General features: G+C 45.2%; 1 long non-coding RNA gene across 1 annotated transcript in view; it reads right to left on the bottom strand.

The window, feature by feature from the left end:
- Positions 1 to 1,050: 1,050 nt before the first annotated feature.
- Positions 1,051 to 22,622, bottom strand: part of LOC144690649 (uncharacterized) — a 139,988-nt gene continuing 118,416 nt past the window's right edge. Inside the window, exons 2-3 of the long non-coding RNA XR_013578924.1 lie at positions 5,028 to 5,119; positions 1,051 to 3,386 (exon numbers count right to left, since the gene is read on the bottom strand). This is a non-coding gene — a long non-coding RNA (uncharacterized LOC144690649). The remainder of the gene's footprint in view (positions 3,387 to 5,027; positions 5,120 to 22,622) is intronic.

The following is a 22,622-nucleotide window of genomic DNA, read 5'->3' as shown; positions in this document are numbered from 1 at the left end:
GCAGGGGTCCGGAACATGGTTACCCCGACATCTATGAGAGATTAACCTTGGAGTTGCTGCTGAAATGCTGAAATTAGGGCTTTTTGTTTTTTGAGCAGCAGATATTGTCTCTCACTTCAAGGCTGTGTCTCTAGTTTTTGCCCCATGCCCAGCAGTAGTTTCCCGCTCCATTTGAAGAACAGCGCCATGTTGTATGTGTTGTAAAACCTGTGAGTCTCTCACAGCACTTTCCATCGATAGTGCTATTTCCATGGCACGCCACAAGTCGATTTCAACCCCTGTGAGTAAATAGCACTGAATGGCGTTGTCATGAACTCCACAAACTAATCAGTCCCACAGCTTATCATTGAGTGTGTCTCCGAAGTCGCAGTGTTCTGTCAACTACTTTAACTTCATTAGATAGGTTGCGATGGACTCTCTCGGAGCCCTTACTCTGGAGTTAAACTTAAACCTCTGTGTTATTAAGGAGGCTTCAGCTGAAAGTGCGTCTTCACAAGGCCTACAATTCACTATAAGATCTTGGCCAGGATTTTCCCCCTGTCGGGGGCGTACTTGAAGGGTGGGCGCGCACAGGCGTATTTCTGATTGGCGCCTCCGATTGGAGGAGCGGTGCCATTTTATGGGTCAATTAAGGCCCGCCCAGCGTGACATCCACATGGAAGCGCTATGCATTTCCTGTGCAGGCGGGGGGGGAATCCCAAAATCGATGTGCAGCCTCAGGAAGATCAGCTCCAAATGTAAAAAAGCTGAAAACAGAAAAATAAAATAAAATTTTAACATAAAATATAAAAAAATAAATTTTCCCTAACATGTCCCCTCATGTGACAATGTCACATGAGTTGCGACATGTCCATAATTTTTACAAGAACTTTATTAAAATTTTTAAAAACCCACATGAAACTTCATATTGCCTGTGGATGAGGTTTCATGCTTTTTCTAATTCGTGCCGGGGCTCCAACCTTAAGGTTGGACGGACAGGTCCTTGAATTACTTAATTGACTCTGTCAATGGCCTCAATTGGCCATTGACAGATCGGCGGGCGCGCAGCTGATTCTGCTGCGCCCCTACCTACTGGAAAATTTAAATGGGGTGCGGTGACGTCGGGGGTTCCGCCTGACTTCATCATGCGTCATTTTACACGTTGGCGAGCAGGCCCAGTCCCCGTCCCCGCTCGCCGACGCATAAAATCCTGCCCTTAGAATTGGGTGCGTTCGGGGCCGTCAGGCTGCAGATGAGGTTATATGTCTTGCTACCATAGACACTCAAAAGAATTGCTTTCTGCTTCACCTCCACGATAATTTTGTTTGCTACGAAATAAAAATCTACGTACTGGCTCCAGTCTTCCATAATCGCATTATGAAGGTCGATTCTGCCAAAGAGTGGCATGACTGGTGAGTATACTTTTCTCTCTTTCCTTAAGAATTGATACGCTCACATTCACAAGGTGCAGTGCAGCATCGGAGGTATTCCATCCTCGTCGCCGAATGTAATGACTTGATGTACTGGACAGGTTTCTCCTTAAAACAGATAACTTTATTACAAGGAGCGCTTCCAGAAGCTACCAGCTTGAAGCAGGTCCCGACTAGAAAGCTCTGCTCCCCCGGCCCTCCCCAATTCCCCGCACTTAGGGCTCATTCGTCAAGAACAATCATGTGACCCCTCATAAGCATTAAGAAAAGCTATGTCTTCAATCACTACAACATCCCTTCCTGATATTCCCTTGACTGTCGCTGCAGCTCCAGCAACCAATCTGGACCGAGTCCTGAGGCTCATTAGCTGACTCTGACTCAGCAGAACTGTGGCCTCCAGCAGTCCTCTGAGTGCCAGAAACCTGGGAAATCACTGTGGCCGCCTGCTGTGGATCAGAACTGCTCTAAAACTGGGTCCCACGGAGGTGTGTGTCTCTGTGCTGGTGGAGTGTGTGGGTGAGCGCTGTGACAGGTCTTCTTTGGTGCTTTCCTCTAATTCCTCATTCATGGTGTTCTTGGGACTGGAGATGAGGCTTTCTGGATGCTGTTGGGCACTTTCCACATGCGCCTATAAGAGAAAGGCGAGTGCATGGTAGGCAACTCTAGAACAAGACAAAGCATTTACAATATGGCTGTCTGAGGGATGAACTGATGGAGGATCCTCACTTGGGTGTGTGCTGCTAACCTCACCATCAGTGCAGGCACAGTCAATGTCCTCTCTGGCCAGGTCAGTCACTCAATCCTCAAACTCTGAGGGCTTTGATGTTGGGCACTCCACCCCCCATCTAGGACCTCTCCCTTGTATTGTACGTGATCTTATCCTGCATAAAGACAGATGGAATGTGAGCAAGGTGCATGCCAGGACAGATGATAAGGACACCTGGCATGTATGGGTGGTAAGGGAAGGCATGGATGGGATGAGGATGAAATCTCCGGAGTAAATGAGCCCAGATGGTAATGTGAGGGTGTATTAGAGAGTGAGTGGGGATGTTTCTTGAGCTGGCAGTGTGTGAGATATCAGCAAATGTGTAATAGGTTTGTGAGTTGAGAGTGATGAGATGGTTGACATACCCTGGCGGAGCAGATGAAATCATTCATCCTCTTTCTGCACTGGGTGGCTGACCTCTTCTGGACCGCGTTGGCACTGACCACCACTGCCATCTCCTCCCAAACCAGATTGGTGAGCTTGCTGGAGCTCCTGCGGCCTGGGGAAGGGTAGAGGACATGGCAGTGGGCCTTGACTGCGTCGAACGGGTGTTCCACTGAATTTGGGGCTGCATCTTCTTGGATTTTGGGACCATGTCTTGGGTGAAGCAGTTTTGGGCTGTTGACATTGTGGAGGTTGTGCACAGCTGCACTTTAAATATGGCCCCCAGAGTTAGGAAGCAGTGAGCTGATGGTGGGGCGGGTGAATCAGAGGCTGGCCGGCATGTTTTCCATGCACACATAACTAATGACGCGGGGAGCAGATGATACAGCATGAAAATCCATCATTGTGGCCAGCGGGTACAATTCTGTTTTTCAAGCCCACTCCTGCAATTAGTGGAATGAGGCGTAAATTCTACCTAGTGTTTCTGGAAATTTCTCCACCCCAAGGTTAAGCTGACTGGTCTGTAATTGCTGGGCTTATCTTCACACACTTCTTTGAACAAGGGTGTAATGTTTGCAATTCTCCAGTCCTCAGCATTATCCCCGAATTTAAGGAAGACCAAAAAATTATGGCCGGTGCCTCTGCAATTTCCACTCTCACTTCCCTCAGTATCCTTGGATGCATCTCATCCAGTCCCAGTGCCTTACCAGCTTTCAGTACAGACAGCCTGTCTAATACCTCCACCACATGAATTTTAAACCCTTCTAGTGTCTGAATTCCCTCCTCTTTCACCATGGCCTGGGCAGTATCTTCTTCCTTGGTAAAGACTGATGCAAAGTGTTTGTTTAATACCTCAGCCAAGCCCCTTGTTTCCATGCATAAATCCCCTTTTTTGCCCTAATCAGTCCCATTCCTCCTTTTAATACCCTTTTACTATTTATATGCCTATGGAAGACTTTCGGATTCCCTTTTATGTTAGCTGCCAGTCTCTTTTCATGCTCCCTCTTTGTTTCTCTTATTTGTCACCTTCCCTCTTAACCTTCTATATTCAGCCTGGTTCTCAATTGTATTTTCTACCTGACACCTGTCATAAGCACACTTTTGCTTCTTTATCTTAATTTCTATCTCTTTTGTCATCCAGGGAGCTCTGGACCTGTTTACCCTACCTTTCCCTTTCAAGGGGATATACCTTGACTGTGCCTGAATTATCTCTTCTTTGAAGGTAACCATGTTGTTCAGCTACATTTTTCTTACCAACCTTTGACTCCAATTTATTTGGCCCAAATTTGTTCTTACCCCAGTGAAGTTGTCTTTCCCCCAGTTAATTATTCTTACTCTGGATTGTTCTTTGTCCCTTTCCATAGTCAGCCTAAATCTTATGATACAATGATCACTGTCTCCTAAATGTTCTCCTACTGAGACTTGATCATTCCTAGGAACCAGGACTAGCAGTGATTCCTTCCTCATTGGACTGGAAGCATACTGCTGTGGAAAAATTTTCCTGAACACATTCTAGGAACTCTTGCACCTCTCTGCCCTTTACTACTACAATTCTAGTCAATATTTGGATATTGAAAGGCCCCCATTATTACTACTGTATAATTTTTGCATCTCTCTATAGTTTCCCTGCAAATTTGCTCCCCTACATCCTTCCCATTAGTTGGTGGCCTAAAGACTACACTGAGCAATGTAAATGCACTTTTTTTGTTCCTTAGCTCTAGCCAAATAGATTCTGTCCGTGACTCCTCTGGGACATCCTCTTTTTCCAGCACTGCAATGCTCTCCTTAACCAATACTGCCACCAGAACCCCCCTACCACTTTTCTTCCTTTCCTATCTTTCCTGAATACCTGTATCCAGGAATATTTAACACCCGGTCCTGCCCTTCTTTAAGGCAGGTCTCTGTTATCACCACAACATCATATTTCCACATGGCAATCTGCGTCTGTAGCTTACCAATCTTATTTACCACACTCCGTGAATTCACACGTATGTACATTGACCCTGATTTAGACTTTATTACTTTCTCCTTTATTCTGGTCCCACCTATTAATTTACGATTCCTATTCTGGTATTATCTATCTCTGCCAGTATTCTGTGCACCTTGGTATTCCTCCCTGATATTTCCTTTTGGTTCCCATGCCCCTGCCAAGTTAGTTTAAATCCTCCCCAACAACACTAGCAAACTGCCCGCAAGGAACTCCATCCCAGCTCTGTTTAGGCGAAAACTGACTGGTCTGTACAGGTCCAATCACCCCCAAAGCCGGTCCCAATATCCCAGGAATCTAAAGCCCTCCCTCCTGCACCATCTCTCGAGTTCCACATTCACTGGCTTTATCCTTCAATTTCTATACTCACTTGCACGTGGAACTGGGAGTAATCTGGTGATTACTACTTTTGAGGCCCTGATGGCTAATTTCCCACCTAGTTCACTAAATTCTGACTATAGGATCACATTCCACTTTCTACCTGTGTCGTTGGCTCCGATGTGCACCAGGACTGCTGGTTGTTCTCTCTCCCCACACAAAGTGCTCTGCAGCTCCTCAGTGACAACCTTGACCCTGGCACCGGGGAGGAAACACAATATCCTGGATTAATGTCTGCGACCACAGAAATGCCTATCCATTTCCCTAACAATTAAGGAACCTACCATTATTGATCTGCCAGTCTTCCTTGTACCCCCTGTACAGCTGAGCCACCCATAGTGCCATGGACTTAGCTCTGGCTGCACTCCCCAGATCAACCATCACCTTCATCAGTATTCAGAACTGAATCGTGGGTTGGAGAGTGGGATGCGATCAGGGGAATCCTGCAATACCAATACCAGCCTATTTCTTTTTGACTGTCTGGTGGTCACCCATTCCCTCTCATGCTGCATACTCTTAAGCTGCTGGTTGACCGCATCTATAAATGTGCTATCCAAAAAGCTCTCAAACTTATGGATGCACCACAGCAGCACCTGCTACTGCACAAGCTCCGAAACCCAGAGCTCACGCTGCTGCAGCTGATGAGACTTCCTGCACAAATGGTTATATATTTTTTTGTTCATGGGAAGTGGGCATCGCTGGCTAGGCCAGCATTTATTGCCCATTCCTAATTGCCCTCATTCAAGCATTTAAAAGTCAACTACATTGCTGCGGTTCTGGAGTCACATGTAGGCCAGACCAGGTAAGGATGACAGATTTCCTTCCGTAATGGACATTAGTAAACCAGTTGGGATTTTACAACAATTGACAATGGTTTCATGGTCATCATCAGACTTTTAATTCCTGATTTTTTTTAATATTCAAATTTCCCCATCTGCTGCGGTGGAATTCGAACGCAGGTCCCCAGAGCATTATCCTGGGCCTCTAGAATACGAGTCCAGTGACAATACTTCTATGCCGCCACCTCCCCTATTGAGGACACGGAAAGGATCCTGGAGTTCCTACATTGCACAGGATGCGCACTCTTGAGATTGGAGCAGCCCTGCCATTTCTTTAATTATTAGTTAACCTTGCTACTGCTAAAAAACCTTACTGATACTAATACACCTTACTGAGATTGATAAACCTTACGATTGTTAATAAACCTTACTAACACCAATAAATTCTACTAATATTTAACATACCTTATTCGTAATAAAACTTACTATGAAATAAAAGACAAGATAATACTCACCAGCTACTCACTTGTTATTTATTATTGCTACTTAATATTTATATCCTTTTTTAATTTGCCAATTGTTTAGGATCAGTCCCTAAGCAACAATACTCACCAACCAATCAACTTACAACTTTCCTGTGATGTCACACCTCGATTTTTGTTTCCAAACACAGTTATGAGTGTCCACAGGCCTGAACCGCTCTCTCTTGTACTTTGATAGTCCTGAACTCTCACTCTCTCTTGCACTTTTATAGCCCAAAGCTGCTCTTCCCGCATTTTGATAGCCCAGAAACCTCACCCTCCCTCGCACTTTGATAGCCCGGAACTCTCAATCTCTCTTTTGTACTTTTATGGTCCTGAATTCTCACTCCTTCCCGCTGCTTCTATGGTCTTGAACCTCGTGCTCCACCCGCTTTTGGAGCCTGAACTCTTGTTGACTCTCGTCGCTGTTATAGCCCTGAACTCTCACTGAACTCTCTCCACCTATATTGGCACCAAACTCTTGCCGCTTTTATGGTGCCCATGTTTTAAGGGCTATCAAAGTGCAAGAGAGAGTGAGAGTTCAGGGCCATAAAAGCGGCAAGAGAGAGCAAGAGTTCTGGTCTATCAAAATGCAGGAGAGAGCAGTTCAGGGCTATCAAAGTGTGAGAGAGAGAGAGAGTTCAGGGCTATCAAAGTACTCGAGAGAGAGAGAGTTCAGGGCTATCAAAGTACTCGAGAGAGCGAGAATTCAGGGCTATCAAAGTACTCGAGAGAGCGAGAGTTCAGGACTATCAAAGTACAAGAGAGAGCGATAGTTCAGGACTATCAAGGTACAAGAGAGAGCGAGAGTTCAGGACTATCAAAGTATGAGAGAGAGAGAGAGTTCAGGGCCATCAAAGTATGAGAGAGAACGAGAGTTCAGGGCCATCAAAGTACAAGAGAGAGCGAGAGTTCAGGACTATCAAAGTACAACAGAGAGCGATAGTTCAGGACTATCAAGGTACAAGAGAGAGCGAGAGTTCAGGACTATCAAAGTATGAGAGAGAGAGAGAGTTCAGGGCCATCAAAGTATGAGAGAGAACGAGAGTTCAGGGCCATCAAAGTACAAGAGAGAGCGAGAGTTCAGGACTATCAAAGTGCAAGAGAGAGCGAGAGTTCAGGACTATCAAAGTACAAGAGAGAGCAAGATTTCAGGACTATCAAAGTACAAGTGAGAGTGAGAGTTCAGGACTATCAAAGTACAAGAGAGAGCAAGATTTCAGGACTATCAAAGTACAAGAGAGAGTGGTTCAGGCCGATGGAGCCTGTGGACAGTCAGAGCCGTGTTTGGAAACAAAAATCAAAGTGTGACATCACAGGAAAGTTGTAAGTTGATTAGTTGGTGAGTATTGCTGCTTGGAGACTGATTCTAAACAATCTTCTCTTTCTATTACTGTCTTATGCATGAATTCTCCCTTCTCTTTCAGTGTAACTTTCACATCATCGAATTATTTTCTGAAAACAGAAGAATAGATGTTTTATCTTAGCCACGTTCTGTGTCTCGACATTAAGATTTCCCTTTAGGTCCTTTGTAGCTCCAATGTTTCCCTTGTCGACCACATAAACTTATGTTTTAGAAAATGTTTAGGGTTCAATGTAATGTTGCCAGATAAAATTTGCTTGTAACCTCTCGTTGTCTCTGGGATTAACTTTTTCAATTCGATCCTTTGTATGACCTTCCTGGTTATTATTAACTGAATCCAGTTTGTGACATTAGTCGTAAGCACCTTTATTTGCTTCTTTTTAATTTTTATATCTCTTGTCATCCAGAGCATATTAGATTTTCTTTTTCCCTTCAAAAGAATATGCCTGGTTTGCGCACTAACTGTTGCTTCTCTGCAGGTTGCCCAAGGAGTCGCCTTTTTTTGGAATAAATTGGTGTCTTGGTAACTGTCCCACTTTGAACAATATATATTAACATTGCTGCATTTCATTCAAAGTATATTTTTGCAAGGGTAGAATAAAGTGTAACTCTGAAAGGAGATAATGAAACATCCCAGCTCAAAGGTGACCAATGAGAAATTGAAGGAAGATGGTGATAATTTTAAAGCTTCCATGCAATTGTCCACAATTCGGAGATGGTGTAGGATTATTTCGAACATTTGTTGTACCTTTGTTGTGCTGTAATGAACTTGCTCTCTAAGTTACTTGAAGTATTTAACTAAAGTCTGCAGTTAAAACTTGTTTGCAAGTATTGAAACATGGTGCTAAAGTGATACCAAGCTGACATAATGTGAACATGATTGATAATTGAATTTGCTCTGATCATTCACTCTCAGACTTGTGTACATCCAGTATACATGACATGCCCTTAAACTATGAAGTGCGTGTTCATCACTTCAAACCTGATAAACAAAGTCAGCCTCCAAAGATACTCAGTATCGGTCAGAGTTAGATGACTCAGCAGTAGATGCTGAGCTGAAATTTGCTGAATCATTGTACTAGATGATAGCCATTTGCCTTCAATATCCAGTATTCAGTTGGCCAGGACTCTGAACTGTTTTGTTTCTCTTGGCAACCACTGTTTTTTAAAAATCTGCATTGGGTACCCACTGTCCCACAACTTTTAAACCTACAGATAAACTGACACACCAAAAACGTGAGGTCTTCAGATAGACTGTGCTCCCCATCTCTGTGCCCCGGATATCCCAAAAAACTTCTTTATTCTTTGCAATAAGCTAAAACTGCATTACAAGTATTTCTGTTTGCTTTCATGTTATGCACAATTGTCATTGGTTATTAGTGTAAAAAGCATTTTCTTTACATTAAAATGCTGAATATTTTAAAATTATCCAGAAAAACGCACAAAGCTACAGAGCAGTTAGTACAATGTAATGTAGGACTAAAAGCTAACTAATCCCCTGGAACTACTAGCCTACATCTTAGATTTCTATAAGCAACAGAGATAGTGGATGGGTTGATTTAAAATTTACAGAATTCCCCAGATTTAAGAGTGGTCACAGTGGATTGTAAATTATCAACTGTAACGCCACTATTCAAGAAAGAAAGGAGGGAGGAAACAAGGAACTGAATATCTGATATCAGCCATTAGAAAAAAGTTGGATTTTGCTATTAGGGAAGCAGTAACAGGACACTTAGAAAATCATAATATGCAGAGTTAACATGGTTTTATGAAAGGGAAATCATGTTTGAGAAATCTGTTAGAAATTTTTGAAGATGTAACTAGCAGTGTAGATAAAGTGGAACCAGTGGATTTAATATGTTGGGTTTTCAAAATGCATTTGATAAGGTGGCACAATAAAGATTCTGACACCGAGGCTTGAGTGTAATCTACTAACATCAATGGAGGATTGATTAAAGGGCAGAAATCAGAGCGAAGGAATAAAGGAATCATTTTCTGGTTGGCATACCATTTTATTTGGTGCTGCAAGGACCAGTGCTTGGACCTCAGTTATTTTTAATCGATATTAATAACATAGATGATGGGACAGGACATGATAGGCTGAATAATACAGAGGGGCAAATGGCACACTTCCACCCCCACACCCTCCGGAAACAAAGTTGGCATGGAGCCAACATGCTCCATGCCAATCCACACCACCCCCCAGCCATAATGCACTGAGGGGCGGCTAAACGAGGGCCAAGTGTGACTTCCACCCCTCACTGGGAAGGAAGTCCCACCCTCTGGAGCTGCCAGCCTGTCTGATTGGCCAGCAGCTTCAACAGTCCCAACAGCACCAAAAACGCATCAGTGCCTCCTGCTGGGATTGTAGGAGAAGAAGGAAACAGGCCCATGGATTCCCAGAAGAGGGAAGTCCAGGATCTTGGGCAGGGAGGGTTCGTATAGATCAGGGATTGAGGCGGGGAAGGGACGAGGGGGCAGGTTGAAGGCTGCGGGCAGGTAGGAAGAAAGGCTGCACGATTGGCAAAGGGCAGCTCCCAAAGAGTGAACTGCTCCTTCCTCTCCGCCTTTTAAAGAACTTTTTTTCAAAAAGCAGTCTGCCCAATCCCGCCTGACTGCCCACGCCAAGTGTTTTATAGTGTGGGCAGCTTATTATCAGGGTCAGTCGGCTTGATAACAAGCTTAATTGACCCTTGATTACTTATTTGTATATGGTAGACAGGCTGCCGATTTTGGCACTTTGGTAGCTCGGGGAGTGGTGAAAAGGTGGTGGGGGTAGGCACACACCCTACTTTGCGTGCTCCTCCCTCTTAAAATGCATCAGTGAAGGTATGTAAAATACAACCCAATGTTGTACTTGAAGTATTTACCTAAAGTCTGCAGCTAAAACTTGTTTGTAAGTATTGAAACATGGTGCTTAAGTAATGCCAAGCTGACACAACGTGAACATGATTGATAATTGAATTTGCTCTGATTATTCACTCTCAGACTTGTGTACATCCAGTATACATGACATGCCCTAAACTATGAAGTGCGTGTTCATCACTTCAAACCTGATAAACAAGGTCAGCCTCCAAAGATACTCAGTATCGGTCAGAGTTAGATGACTCAGCAGTAGATGCTGAGCTGAAATTTGCTGAATCATTGTACTAGACGATAGCCATTTGCCTTCAATATCCAATATGCAGTTGGCCAGGACTCTGAACTGTTTTGTTTCTCTTGGCAACCATCATTTTTAAAAAAAAGCTGCATTGGATATCCACTGTCCCACACCTTTGAAACCTACAGATAAACTGACACACCAAAAACGTGAGGTCTTCAGATAGACTGTGCTCCCCATCTCTGTGCCCCGGATATCCCAAAAAACTTCTTTATTCTTTGCAATAAGCTAAAACTGCATTACAAGTATTTCTGTTTGCTTTCATATTATGCAAAATTGTCATTGGTTATTAGTGTAAAAAGCATTTTCTTTACATTAAAATGCTGAATATTTTAAAATTATCCAGAAAAACGCACAAAGCTACAGAACAGTTAGTACAATGCAATGTAGGACTAAAAGCTAACAAATCCCCTGGAACTGCTAGCCTACATCTTAGATTTCTGAAAGCAACAGAGATAGTGGATGGGTTGATTTAAAATTTACAGAATTCCCCAGTTTTAAGAGTGGTCACAGTGGATTGTAAATTATCAACTGTAACGCCACTATTCAAGAAAGAAAGGAGGGAGGAAACAGGGAACTGAATATCTGATATCAGCCATTAGAAAAAAGTTGGATTTTGCTATTAGAGAAGCAGTAACAGGACACTTAGAAAATCATAATATGCAGAGTTAACATGGTTTTATGAAAGGGAAATCATGTTTGAGAAATCTGTTAGAAATTTTTGAAGATGTAACTAGCAGTGTAGATAAAGTGGAACCAGTGGATTTAATATGCTGGATTTTCAAAATGTATTTGATAAGGTGGCACAATAAAGATTCTGACACCGGGGTTTGAGTGTAATCTACTAACATCAATGGAGGATTGATTAAAGGGCAGAAATCAGAGAGAAGGAATAAAGGAATCATTTTCAGGTTGGCATGCCATTTTATTTGGTGCTGCAAGGATCTCAGTTATTTTTAATCTCTATGAATAACCTAGATGATGAAACAGGACATAGCGTATCTAAGCTGATCATGAAATGCTAGATGAGTCTGCGAAGTGATATAGGCAGGCTAAATAATTGAGCAAGAAGGTGGCAGTTGGAGTTTTAATGTGTGGAAGTGTGGCATTATTCATTTTGGAAGAATAGAAAAGCAAAATTTTTAATTATCTGAAACTATTCAGTGTTGGTGGAATTTCAGAGGGATTTAGGTTCCTGTATATGAAACAGGAAGGCCATCCAGGAAGCAATTTGGAAGGTAAATGGTATAATGCCCTTTATGGGAAGGGATTGGAGTAGGAGAATAAGGAAGTCTTGCCTCAATTGTATAGCTGGGCCTGAATTCTTCAGTCAGCGTGTGGGGGTGGGCCCGACATGCTGGCGCGTAAAATGACGCGCGATGACGTTGGGCATGCATCCTGATGTCATCGCGATGTCTCACGATGTTTCATTCGACGGTGTGCGCCGGAGTCGGCTGTGCGCCCACTGATATTTAAATGACCTGTTAAGGCCATTAAGGAAGTAATTCAGGTCATTGTTTACGCTGCACGTCCAACCATAAGGTTGGCAGGTGGGCGAAAAGGCCAAGCGGCCTTCACGTTTTTTTAGGAAACCCCATCCACGAGCGGGATGAGGTTTCCTAAAGCTTTTATGAATTAAATTTAAAAAATTTCTGATATATAAAAACATGTCCCATCTCATGTGACACAGCCACATGAGGGGACATGTTTAATTAAATTTTCAATCCATTTATTTCAAAAGCTCTTCAATCTCCCTGAGGCAGCTCCGTGCTTCAGGGAGATTGAAACGATCTTTCGTGCGCATGCGTGAAAGAGCGCTGGCCCCGACTCTCTCTCCTCCCCCCGCCCGCACAGTTAGTGTTGAGCCCTACTGCTCGCGCCTTACGCTAGGTGGGTCTTAATTGGCCCACCTGCATAAAATGGCAGCGTGGAGCCGATCGTGGGCGGCGGTCAGCTCCGCGACTGTCCCTGCCCATTCTCATCGAGCCCGCCCACCAACTGAAAAATTCAGGCCCTGGAGAACTGTGTACAATTTTTGTCTTGCTACCTAAGGAAGGAAATAACGCTTTAGAGCGAGTGTAATGAAGCTTCATTGGACTGATTTTTGGGATAGAGGGTCATAACTTCTGCTCTTATTTATTTTAGTTTCGTTTGATATTGGATGGCACCTGTGGGTGATGATTCTGTATCTCCCATTAATACCTTCTCCAGAGACACCTTGTCCCATTACCATCCCCCTTTTGCTTTGCACCATCAAACTTTTGTCATTTAATCCCTCCTTTCTTCCTCCCTATCGTGAACCTTTCCTTCTTTCGTCTGCTCCCTCCTTTCCCTATCTCTGTACTTGCTGTAAATCTGTCACTTCTCTAACTTTTTCCAGTTCGGATGAAATGTCATCGACCTGAACTGTTACCCCTGAATTTCTCTTCTCAGATGCTACCTGACCAGCTGAGTATCTCCAGCATTTTCAGTTTTTAACTCCAGGTTTAAAGGATCTTGGGAGAAGAATAGGGAGGATCCAGTCATTGTGATCCAAGTTGGGATCAGTAACAGTAGGAAGAGTAAACAAGAGGTCCTGTTTGGAGGGTACCAGGAACTAAGAGCAAAATTGAAAGACAGGACCTAAGGATTATGATTCCTGGATTATTGCCCGAACCACATGCAAATTGGTATAGGGATAAGAAGATAAGGAAGGTGAACACGTAGCTGAAGGATTGGTGTTGGAAAGAGAAGTCCCATTCATTGCACACTGGCACCATTAATGGGACAGGAAGGAACTGTTGGTACATGCTCAGCCTAACCCAACTGGGATCACAGTCCCAGAGGAATGGATAAATAGGGCTCATCACGAGGACATTAAATTAATAAATGAAGGGGAGAGAACACAGGGAAAGGGAGACTTAATAATAGTTACAAAACAAACAAAAGGGAAGAGAGTACAACAGCAGCCAGAAATTGTTCCTCAGCCAACCACAGGCAAGGGGAAAAAAAAGAAAACTAAAAGATATAAAATGTTCACACCAGGATAGAGATAAATAAAGCATCAGAGCAAAACGATGGTTTAGTGCAGGTGGCTCAAATAAATAATTCTTTCTATAAATGCACTGAGCATAAGGAACAAATCGAATGAATTACAGGGATCAATTCATCTTGAAGGGTCATTATTACAGTGACCACTGCTGCAAGATGGTCAGGACTGGTCACTGAATATACCAGCTTATAAAGGTCTACAGGAAAGGTAAGAAAATGGTGGAGAGGCTTGAGTAACCAGAAAGGATACCAGAAATGTGTGGGTATACATATCAGGAAAGGATTGACAGGTTGGGTCTCTCTAGAGAAAGCTAGCTAGAAATATAAAGACAGATATAAAAGTTTCCATAGATATTTTAAAAAGGAGTTAACAAAATGAGCATTGATTCTAAAGAAAGTGAGTCTGGGGAGTTAATAATGGAAAATAAGGAGATGGCAGATGAATTGAACCGGTAATTTGCTAAGCTGTGGATAAGCTGCCTTCACTATCAATAATATAAGTAACATCCCAGGAATAGCTGTAAATCAGAAAATGGAAGGGAGAGAGGAACACGGTAAAATTACAATCACCAGGGAAGTGGAATTGAGAAAATTGTTGGAGCTGTGGGCTGATAAGTCCCTGGCAATCACAACACTTAGGATAGAGTCTTCTTATTTGGTCAGGAATAGGAGGGTGAGACTGCAAGTGAGGCAGGTAAGAGGACCCAGAGGCAGGAGTGTGAGCCTCTGCAATTGTCCAACAGGTCTGACGTTCTCTCAGCTTGTTTGCATTAGTGTGGGGGTTGCAGGGTGGATGAGAAAACTGACCATGGTATCGTGGTACAGGAAGCCATTCAAGTGAGGGGAGCAAAAAGGAATGTAGTGGGAGTAGGGGACAGTACAGTGAGGGGGATTGACACTGTTCCCTGCAGCAAGGAGCAAGAGTCCAGGCGGCTGTGTTGCCTGCCCAGGGCCAGGGTTTGGCACATCTGCTCAAGGCTGGAGGGGAACTTACAGTGGACAGGGGAGGGTCTAGTTGTTGTGGTCCGTGTAGGTACCAACAACATAGCTAGAACTAGGAAAGGTGTTCTGGATAGGGAGTAAGAAGAACTAGGCACTAAATTAAAAAGCCGGAACCTCAAAAGTGGTAATCTCTGGATTATTACCAGAGCTATGTGAAAATTGGCATTGGTACATAAAATTCAAGAGATGAATACGTGGTTCAAAGACTGGTGTGGGAGAAGTGGGTTCCAGTTCGTGGGGCACTGGCATCAATACTGGGGAAAGTCGGGGCTGTACCTTCGGGATGGCCTACACCTGAACCATGCTGAGACCAGTGTTCCAGCGAGCTGCATAACCAGGGAAGTAGAGGGGGTTTTAAACTAAATAGTGGGGACAAGGGATCGAATTTGGAAGATGTGGTAAATCAAAGAGTAGAGAAAAGGCAAGAGAGAAAGGTATTAATGTGGGAAATGATAAACAAACCATGACCGGAAAGGAAATAAATTACAGGGAGCACAAGTCTAAGAATGAATCAGCAGATAAGGCTAGAGGTTATGAAAATAATAAAAGGACAAACGAAAGGCTCTCTATCTGAATGCATGTAGTATTTGAAATAAAACAGATGAACTGATAGCACAACTAGCTATAACTAAGTACAACCCGATAGTCATTGCAGAGACATGGCTGCAGGATGACATAGATTGGGACTTGAATATTGAAGTGTAAATGACATTTAGGAAGGACAGGAAGCTAAGAAAAGGTGGAAGGGTGGCTATGTTAATTAATGATGGCATTAGCATGTTAGAGAGGGACGACCAAAGTTGAGGCAATCAAGATATGGTTTGGGTAGAGATGAGAAATAATAAAGGCAAGAAGTCACTTGTGGGAGTGGTGTACAGGCAATTACCATACAGCAGGACGAGATATAAAGGACGAAATAATGGGAGCTTGTCAGAAGGGTACAGCGCTAATCATGGGGGATTTCAATCTGCATGTAGACTGGGAAAATCAGATGGACAAAGGTAGCCTAGATGAGGAATTCATAGAAGGCTTTCAAGATAGTTTTGTAGAACAGCATATTCTGACACCAACCAGAGAGCAGGCTATACTAGAGCTGGTATTGTGCAATGAGATAAGATTAATTAATGACCTCATAGAGAAGGTACCCCTAAGTAGCAGCGATCATAATACGATTGAATTTTACATTCGGTTTGAGGGAGAGAAGAGTGGGTCTAAGATAGTATTTTAAACTTAAATAAGGGCAATTATGAGGATATGAAAGCACAGCTACCTAAGTGAACTGGTAAATTAGGTTAAAGGATAGGTCAATAGAGATGCAGTGGCGGACATTTAAGGGGACATTTCAGAATATACAGAATAGATACATTCCAATGAGAAAGAAAAATTCCAAGGGGAGGACCTAGCATCCATGGTTAACTAAAAAACTTCAAGACAGTATCAAACTTAAAGAAAAAACATATAATTGTACAAAGGTGGGTGGTCAAAGGATTGGACAGAATATAAGAACAGCAAAGAATGACCAAAATAACGATAAGGAAGGAAAAATTAGAGTACAAAAGAAAGCCAGTTAGAAGTATAAAGACAGATATAAGAGTTTCCATTGATATTTAAAAAAAGAAAGGAGTTAGCAAAATGAGCATTGGATCTATAGAAAGTGAGTCTGGGGAGTTAATAATGGAAAGTAAGGAGATGGCTGATGAAATGAACAGGTATTTTGCATCGGTCTTCACTATACAGGATACAAGTAACATCCCAGGAATAGCTGTAACTCTGGGAATGGAAGGGAGGGAGGAACTAAGTAAAATTACAATCACCAGGGAAGTGGTACTGAGTAAATTGTTGGCGCTGTGGGCTGACAAGTGCCCAGGTCCTGATGGACTTCATCCTAGGGTCTTAAAAGAAGTGACTAGTGAGATAGTTGATGCATTGGTTTGAGTTTTCTAAAATTTCCCAGATTTGGGGACGGTTCCATTAGATTGGAAAATAGCAAATGTAACTCCTTTCTTCAAAAAGGCAGGGAGACAGAAAGCAGGAAACTACAGGCCGATTAGCTTAACATCTGCCACAGGGGAAATGTTAGAAGCTGTTATAAGTATCTAATAGCAGGGCACTTGGAAAAATTCAAGGTAGTCAGGCAGAGTCAACATGGTTTTGTGAAAGGGAAATCATGTTTAACCAATTTATTGGAGTTCTTTGAAGAAATAAAATATACTGTGGATAAAGAGGAACCGGTGGATGTAGTGTACTTAGATTTTCAGAAGATATTTAATAAGGTGCCACATCAAAGGTTATTGCAGAAAATAAAACCTCATGATATAGGGGGTAACATATTGACATGGATAGAAGGTTGACTAGCTAACAGGAAACAGAGAGTTGGCATAAATGGGTCCTTTTCTGGCTTGCAGGATGTAATGAGTGGTGTGCCACAGGGATCAGTGCTGGGAACTCAAACTTTTTAAAATTTATATAAATGTCTTGGGTAAAGGGACTGAAGGTATGGTTGCTAAATTTGATGATGACACAAAGGGCGGAATTGTCCCAGATTCGCACTAAGTGCAGTAGTGGGTGGGTAAAACGCCATTTTACCTGTTGGCTGCGATAGCGGCTTCTCAGGCTATATCGTCTCAAACCTGTCGCATTAATTAGGCATTCCTGGAAAACACACTGTTTCCATGGTGGGTGGGCTGTCATTCGCCCGTCATGCCTTCACCTCGCCGCTTCATCACAGCAGGTGCCACATTTAAAATGCATTCACGCACACACGTCTTAGTGCTTCCAGTCCAGGACTGCCACACAGAAAACAGATGGCCCCAAAAGTCAAAAAGATTGCAGCCCACTGCTTCAGTGACGTGCCACTCGAGCAGATTTTGAATGCTGTGGAGACCTGTCGTGATGTCCTCCACCTCCACTCAGGCCACAGGAGGGGCAGCAGCATCACCAATCCAGCATGGGAGGCGCTGGCAGCGGTGCTCAGCACCAATGCCCTGCAAAAGAGGACAGCCACCCAGTGCCGCTACAGGATGAATGGTCTCATCTGTTCCACCAGGGTAACTCACTCTTCTCATCACTCTCAACTCACACACTCACAAACCCATCACACACCCACAGGGATCTCACACCTCAAGGGACAACACCACTAATTCTCACACACACCCTCACATCTCCATCAGGCTCAGATCCTCTCGAGCAAAAACAAGAAGTGCTGGAAAAACTCAACAGGTCTGACAGCATCTGTGGAGAGAAAGAGAGAGTTAATGTTACAAGTCCGTATGACTCTTCTTCAGAACTAAAGAGAAGTAAAAATGGTGAAATATATACTGTTTAAGGGGGTTGGAATAGGTGAAGCTGAATAGAAGGCCGAATAGAAGTTGAATAGAATAGATGAAGCAAAGGAGAGATTGCAAAAGATGTCATAAACAAAAGGTTGAAGGGGTGTTAATAGTGTTGGTACTGGCTAAAGGAAGTGCTAATGGTGACATTAAGAGTAGAAAGCAGGATGAGCAAGTGATAGATGGCCCCAGTGGGGGTGTGGTGGGGGGAGGGGAAGGTGTGGGAAAAAAATATCAAAATAGGCTAAAAGGTGGGGATAAAACAATGAATAAATTTAAAAAATAATAATAATAAAAATAGGTAGGAAAAAATATATATTTAAAAATAAATATTCGAAAAAAAGGGGGATCAAAAAGGGGATGGAGATGGAGGAGACAGTTCATGATCTGAAGTTGTTGAACTCAATATTCAGTCCGGAAGGCTGTAAAGTGCCTAGTCGGAAGATGAGGTGCTGTTCCTCCAGTTTGTGTTGAGCTTCATTGGAACATTGCAGCAGGCTAAGGATGGACATGAGAGCAGGGTGGTGTGTTGAAATGGCAAGCGACAGGGAGGTCTGGGTCATGCTTGCGGACAGACCGAAGGTGTTCCGCAAAGTGGTCACCCAGTCTGCGTTTGGTCTCTCCAATGTAGAGGAGGCCACATTGGGAGCAGCAAATGCAGTAGACTAAATTGAGGGAAGTGCAAGTGAAATGCTGCTTCACTTGAAAGGAGTGTTTGGGCCCTTGGATGGTGAGGAGGGGGGAAGTAAAGGGGCACCTTCTGCAGTTGCATGGGAAGGTGCCGTGGGAAGGGGTTGAGGTTTTGGAAGTGATGGAGGAGTGGACCAGGGTGTCCCGGAGGGAACGGTCCCTACCATGGTATTTTGCCTTTATTATACCCTCTTGAGCTTGCATTCCCATCCTGTTGACGGCTCTGCTGACCACACAAACATTCCATGTAGTATCATGCATCCTGCTCACAGTCTCTCCATCTGTTTCCACTCAGGTTTCCACTCACATCAGCAGGGAGAGGCTCCAGACCAGGGTGACCCACATTAGGCCCCTCACTTACTTGAGCAGTGTGCCATCGTGCTGACTGGTGAGGATGTGGACCGTGCCCGCGGTGACGGTATGGTCGGTGGTGAACACCCACGTGAGGACCCTGCACCACATCATCCCTCTCTCAATGCAAATGTGAGTGCTCTCTCTCTCCTGCTTCTGACTCTGCTGTCATGCACTAATTTCTCTACTTTGGTTCACAGGGAGCTCTGCCAAGCGACTGACACCCTCAGCCAGCCAGTCCCTCAGCTCCATCCACGTCCTCACCTCCAGCTAAGAGGACACCTCCTCCATGGAAGAGCTGGAAATAAGCAGCCTCGAAGACCCATCACAGCGCTTACACACACCCTCCACTAGCGCAGAGACACACACCTCGGTGGGACTTAGATGTAGAGCAGGCTCGGGTTCACAATCTGGTGGTCACCGCACGGACACATGTCCGCAGCAGGAGGAGACAGGTTCAGCCAAGCTCCCCGGCACTCGGAGGGCTCCTGGGGAAGAGGTATCTGTGAGGTCCGAGTCAGCTGACGAGCCTCTGGAATTGGCCTTCCAACTCATCCTGGAGAGTCAGCAGAAGGAGGGGGGAACATCACAAGGAGCTGATGCAAGCCCTCAACAGAGTGGCATGTGAGTCGAGGAGTGCATCTGCCTGCTCTCTGATGAAGTGGTGCCCACATGTGTGCATATAGAGGTCTCTATGGGGAGGATGGCAGACACTTTGGAGACTCTGGTCCAGCAGAATGTGGAGATGTGTACAGACCTGCACTGCATCGCGGGAGCTATGCCATGGTGCAGTGGCAACATGAGAGGGAGATGGGGCAGCTTGACATCCCTCCAGTTGTCCCTTCCCCTCAAGGAATCAGGCCGGGGCCCCGAGCACCCGAAGGGAGGAGGGGCAGCAGCTGGACACTCCTGGGTCACCCACTCAGGAATCTCAGAGGCTGTCTACTCCCTCTGAGTCCACTTTGCCTGTGACCCCCTCAACCTCGTCCTCTGTCACCGCAGAGGGAGCAGCTGGCCAATGAGTGATTCTGGAGGGAGAAGGGTGTGTGTGGCAGGGCCTTTCGGAGCCTCGTGCAATCACTCTCCCTCACACATGGATCCTTCACGTATCACACTCACCTCAATGTCCTGAGCATTTGCAATGCTGCCTGCTGGGGTTCGATCTCAATTGTCCATCTGAGCTGACCTGCATCTCCGCCTACCCACTGCACACATTCCCATGCAGTACCTGATCTCGCTCAGAACTCTCGTTTCACATTTGATTTGGGCAGCATGGTCTGGATTCAGTTTTTCATGCGCTCCCCTGCCCTTTCCCCTCCCCCAGTCACCTACTTCCTTTCTCCCATCACTGTTGACCCCCCTGGCATCACCTTCCACCTCCCCTCAGTGACCTACCAGCCACAACCCTTTTTCTTCAGGGATGTCCAGATGAACGTGCACATTCCCTTCCTTCCCAAAAATCCCACCCCCCTCCACATTGTCCTCCACGACATACACCTTCCCATCCCCAAGGACTGCCTGTATCCGAGTCCCCACCAACCACCCTCGCCGTCCCTTTACCACTACTGTCGAACCCTCACCCTCCCACCCTAGCGGCTCACTCTGCTCTCGGTCATTCTCACCATTGCCTCATTCCATGCCCATGCTCAGTTAGCTCCCCAGGAGGCAGTCATGCACTCAAGACAGCCCTCCTTTGCACATTCACGTGGGTATCTGCCCCCACTCCGGACCCCTTAACCACCCCCCCGGACTCCACCCCCACTTAGTCTCTTCCCCTTCCTGACACCTTCAGACACTCTTACTCCTTCATCCCCCTGGACTCCCTCCCCTCCCCTCTCTGCACTCTGTCCCCTCGTCGAACTCCTTCCCTTACACTTTCCACCCCTCTTCCACCTATTTCTCCAGCACCTGATGGACGCCCAGTTTTGAGGTACTAGATCTGTTCTGAATCTATCCCATTTAACAAAACACGATGGAGCATATGCTTAGTGTGATTGAATAAACAATCTGTAATTCACTCTCCTTCTCAGTCTGTCCTTTGTTTATTTCTCAGCTCTTTAATCTCACTGTTTGTCCTTGCTTACTAAGGTTCCAATTACTCTCTTGCTCTCACTGCACTGTTATTTGCTCATACCTCCGGCAATTTACAGGGCAAAACTTCTTCAAACCTGATCCTAAGCATAACTAACAGGCACACTGTAGCACGATCAGGACCAGTTTGTCATGCAGCAACACCCACAAGCCAGCAGGCACCAAATTGGGAATGTTTTGAAAATATGAAGTCAGATTCATTGCAAAATTGCTACCACAAATTGTTCTCCAATGGGCTTTTTTTCATTATTCTGGTAGATTTTGAGTCCACCATGTGGTAGTTAATGGGCTTACAATATACAGTACATTGGTTGCAAAAGGTTTTATATAAATTATAAAGTCTGTAGAAACCTGGACTGACCACTCATGACCTGTGGCTGACACTCATGAATATCTCAAATTCTCATACATGATTTGAAACTGCCTGGAGGTGTTTGTTCTTTGGGTTCACAGAGGCCAGAATGGACCTACAACTGGTGCAGACAAACTTTAAGGGCAGGATTTTTCCTTCGTCGGGCGGGCCCAGGAATGGCTGCGAAATGGACCGCCGCACGCGATCGGGCCCCAACCGCGATTTCATGTTGGCGGGCCAATTAAGACCCGCCTAGCATGAAATGCGGCTCCACACTGGCTGCGAAGGACTGTGAGGGTTGTGGGCATCTCTGTTGGCCGCAGGGTCCAATGGCGACCCAGCCCCTGGAAGGCTGCCACAGAGGACGTTCCCTGAGCCGGCATGATGGACCCGAGTGCAGCTGGACACGGCAGGCGGGAGGGCGAGTCAGGTGGGCACTAAGCCCCCCTGCTTTTCCGATGAGTGCCTCGTCGTCCTTCTGGAGGCGGCGGCTGCCAGGAGGGACACCCTTATCCCCAGAGATGGGAGGAGGAGGCCACCACACTTCACCAAGGGGGCATGGAAGGAGTTGGCAGCAATGGTCAGCAGCTGTGACATGGTGCAGGGCCCCTGGGTCTAGTGCCGGAAACGCTTCAATGACCTGCTGTGCTCAGGAAGGGTGAGTACCGTGTTGGCATGGGTCAGTGTGCAGGAGTGTTAAGCTGTGGCCGTCCCCTACCCGTGGACCTCAGGGGTGTTAGAGTCTAAGTGCCAACTGTCAATGATGCTGGAGATGGCCAAGGGGGTGAGCCCTGGCTGCTTGGACTGAATGCCTTGCAGCTCGAGGGCCATGACTCGGATGTGCCCTGTGAGGTGTTCCTCAGCTGGGGTTGGCCAGGGTGCAATGGTGCTGCACGTAGAGAGTGGACTAATCAATGGTCCCCTGTTGCTTCAAGAGAAGACGGCCCACAGCAATATAGAAAGATCGCGGACTGGCGGACACCCCACTAGCCTCCTAACCCTTTCGAGGTGTGGGCAAGACGCCCTGGAG

This window comes from Cetorhinus maximus, chromosome 15 (genome assembly GCF_964194155.1).
Source record: "Cetorhinus maximus chromosome 15, sCetMax3.hap1.1, whole genome shotgun sequence".
In the NCBI taxonomy this organism is placed as follows: Eukaryota; Metazoa; Chordata; class Chondrichthyes; order Lamniformes; family Cetorhinidae; genus Cetorhinus; species Cetorhinus maximus.
Note: the sequence above shows the minus strand (reverse complement) of the source record. Positions and strands in the feature narration are given on the sequence as shown.